Source organism: Chinchilla lanigera, unplaced genomic scaffold, assembly GCF_000276665.1.
Source record: "Chinchilla lanigera isolate Chin_1 unplaced genomic scaffold, ChiLan1.0 scaffold00001, whole genome shotgun sequence".
NCBI lineage: Eukaryota > Metazoa > Chordata > Mammalia > Rodentia > Chinchillidae > Chinchilla > Chinchilla lanigera.
Window position 1 is genome coordinate 42891237 of NW_004955402.1, and position 4316 is coordinate 42895552.

A 4316-nucleotide genomic window follows, 5' to 3' on the forward strand; every position below is an offset into this window, starting at 1 on the left:
AATAAATACAGAAAAATTCCTAGAAATGGAATCGCTAGGTCAAACAGTAAATGCATTTTCCCACTTAGATAGCTATCGTTAAATTGTCCTTTAAAGAGTAATACTCAATTAAATTCTTCCTAACACCATATGAGATGCCAGATTTGAAACACTCTTGCCAACACAATACATCAGAATTTACTTGCCAATCACATTTGGGACCTGGAGCGTCAACTTGTGATTAGTGAGGATAAAAATATAATACTCCAAAAGTTCTCCTTTCTTCAGTTCCTCAAAGAGTTAAACAGATTTATCACACAATCCAAAAATTCCAGTGCTGGATATAGACCCAAAGCACTAGGCATATGCTCAAATGAATTGAAGGCAGGGACTCAAACAGGCTCTTGTATACAAGGTACAGCATTACTCACAAAAGCTCAAAAGGTGGAAATTACTCCATCAACAGATGAATGGAGAAACAAATTTGGAATATTATTCAGCCTTAAAAAGAAACGACATTCTGACACATGACACAATATGGGTAAACTTAGAAAGCATTGTGCTAACTGAATAAACCAGACCCAAAAGGACAAATATTGTATGACTTCATTTAAATGAGATACCTAGAGTAGTCAAATTCACAGAGGTATAAAAAGCAGCAGTTACTAGGGACTGGACTGAGGATGACAAGCAGTTATTGTCTCTTTATGATGATAAAAATTTCTGGGAGTGAGTAGAGGTGATAGTTATGCAGCACTGTGAACTAATGCCACTGAATTATACACTTTAAAATGGCTAAAAGAGTAAATTTCATGTTATGTATATTTTACCACAATAAAAAAAAGAACAAGTCCTGATAGAAGCATCCTTCCTTACCACTAGAATAAATTATGACCATGTGACTGTGTTTATATGTAATATTAACTCTCTAAGACCTAGGTATCACAGGGTAGGCAACACACTTTCTCACCCAAAACAATACAAAATATTTTGGGAAACAAACTGTAGAGCCTGCATCTCCGGAAATCCCCTCCCAAGTGGCTAACCACAAAGGGAGGAAACATAACAGATTGAAACCAAAAGTTTAAAGCCAAAGTTTAGAGTCCATATTATTGCATTTTGTATAGATTAACACAGTGCAATGTGCATTTGGGTAGCATTTAAGCTTTCTTTATTTAGTCTGTGCTGCCCATTGGAAGCAAACAACTTTGAAACTTTTAATTAATTTGTTTGTATTTTGTCTTTTTAAGACAGGTCTCACTATGCAGTTCAGGCTACCACTGAACTCACTTGTGTACCCTAAGCTGGCCTGGAACCCGCAACAATCTTCCTGCCTCCTGCCTCCTGCCTCCTCCCAAGTGCTGGGATTACAGGCATGCACCACCACACCTGACTGAAACTTTTAATTAAATAGAAGCCATTTAAAGCTTATTAGTAACTTATCAGAATTAGGCAGTATCCACTGAAGAGCTCAGAAAACATTTAGGGCCAAAACTGAGTTATTATTTGTCAAATTGATGCTATAAATGTCCACTGAGCTAGAAAGCTGTCATGCAACCAATACTACTCCTGTGAAAAAAATATTTATTTTATTCCTTTCATCGGATCTGTCTTTAAATGCAGGAAAATCTAAATGTATAAGCAAACCATCCACAAGATGGATAGTAATATGGTACCCAGAAAAACAAAGGCATAATTAATACTGTGCAAATTACTGATAGTTATAAAATTATTTAGAAAAGTCACACACATATACCAACTCTTGGACTGGGATATGTTTCTCAGTGATAAGAGTGTTTGCCTAGCATGAGTGAAACCCTAGAATTGATCCCAACATTATTGAAAAAAAGTACATTTTACTAAACACATAGTTATCATAGGATAAAACCATGTGCAAAGATTTGGGTGTTCACTCGATGATAGAAAGTTAAGGATAGGCACAAAGGGAAATGTTTTTCATGAAAAGAAGGTAATCGCCTTCTAAGTCATTATTATATATCATAGAGACATGCTAAATTCAAAATTTACAATTTATAGATATCAGTGAGCCATGGCAGGTTGCTCTTGGCCCTGCCCTTGAGAGCCAGAAAGGTCCGGAGTCAGCGGAGGAGCAGCTGATGAACAAGGACTCGGAGAACACGAGAGTAACGATGCCGACGACTCCAAGGTCCAGCTGACTGGGGACGCAAGAGCCATTCAGGAGCGGGAAACCAAGAGGACCTTGTGCAACACCCGAGGAGACGCCCTGGAGGCCATTCTTCCCCTAACTAAACAGGCTATGGTGTAAGAGCGAGTGGAGCTCCAGAGACGTCTGCACCAAGACTTCATGGATTACATGGGTGCCCAATATTCAGATTCTGTAGAACTACCTTCATGGAGAAGGTGCATGTCTAGATTACCTGCGTGGGATGCTTTGCACCTGATAGTGTTGAGACTGACTAGCAGGCGGAGAACTTCATCGACATGTTCCTGCTGCCTGTGTTGATGCCTGGGGAGAGGACACTAAGTGTTTGTGCGGTCCCAGTGCACTGGGAGGCTGGAGAGAACGCCCCTCTGCTTTCTTAGACAAGAGGCATTGATAAAGCATACTTCCCTGGATCCCAGGTCAGTAGAGGGACAAACTATTCTTGAGGATGGGTTTGTTGCTCAGTCAGCCCAGATAGTGAAAGGGGGCTGCAGAGGATGACTTTTGCCCCAGATGGCTCACTTGAGATGTTGGTGGGAGTTGCCTCCTCAGTGTTTTGCAGCTGTGGCAAGGGGGAGGCCAAGGGGAGGGGCAGAGAGACCAAGAGGGGACAGCTGCCTCTGTTCCAGCACTGGGAGAGGTAGACCCTGGGTCTGGTTCTCAGAGCCCCGGTGGCGGGGGCTCGTCGACTGCATTCCTCTGCTGCCGCTGTCAGGGGCTGGGCCGCCTCGGGAGGGACTGCCCTAGGAGGCCCCTTGGGCCATGCCCTGACTGTGGGGGTGGCCACTGGAGGTCAGACTGCCCTGTGGAGTGGGGACCCTGGGGCTTGGACCCCTCCTACCAGCTGGTCCCACAGGAATGAAGGGGCCCAGGGCATACTCTGCCTTCTCCCTCTGGCCGGACTGTTGTCTCCAAGGTGGAGCCCCGTGAAATCATGACTATAGAGGAAACAGTGGATGGCCCATTCCTGGACACTGGTGCTGGTCTCTCGGTCCTTCTTTTCAGTCCTGGCCTTCCTTCCAGCCATCACACCTCAGTGAGGGGAGTCACTGATGAGGAGGTAATCTGCTATTTTTCACAGCCCTTGGGCTGTAACTATTTGTTGGATCTTTCTTGCATATCTTTGTTTTCCTGAGAAACCACTTTGAGGATGCCAACATGTATTACAGCAACCATTCATGAGTTCCTACCAATCTGTCCATAACTCTGTAATGTTTGTATTGTTCCTATGCTATTTCATAAATGGATGTATGTTTGTTACTATGTGTTTTCAACAACAACCATTGAGAATAGTCAATGATTATTTGATTGATCACTCATGTATAGCTCTATTTTTTTCCCTAGAGACCACTTTGGAGAAACCAGGGTATAGTACAACAACCATTGATAATTTCCTGCTATTTCTGTCTGTAACTCACTATTATTTGTCTATTTGTTTTCCTGAGAAACTATCTTGAAGATACCAATAAGTAAAATAACAACCATTGATAATGTTCTACCACTTTGGCTGTAATTCAGTGAGTCCCCCTATTGCTATGTTGTCCTTCTTTTACTCTTTAAACTAAAAATAAATAAATAAATAAATAAATAAATAAATAAGTACTTTTTTCCTATTGAATTCCATTATAAAATCAGGTCTGTGTTCTGTAGATATCAGTGAGCTCAGGAAAAGGTCAAGTTAAGGAAGATACAAGTAGCAGGTGCTAAAATTAAAATTTCAGCTGAGTTCCCTGAAATAAACATCACACTCTAAATCATAACAAGTCATCTAGGGCCATTTTCCCCCTTGTCAGTATTCAGTCCCAAAAGCCTGTTCCCTTCTCTACTCTACCTTGTTTTACTGACAGTTTCTGGTGGTCAATGTCTGAGATTGTCATCATTTCCACTACACAACTTCAGACTTTCTCCCTGACTCTGTACTCCTTTGACTTGTGTTATTAATCTTAAAAACCCAGGTCCTACACACAAACTACACTGTGCTCCCTTTGGAGTGGATCTTGAATTATCCAATTGTCAAATAATGGCTATGAAATGAGGGCAAAGGCCAGTTTTGGTTTTCCAGTGTCCCCACCCAGTGCCAGCTCTGCCTTCATCTCCTCGTGGCTGATTCTCCTGCTGAGGCCCTCCCTGGGCTGTTACCATAAAGGAATAA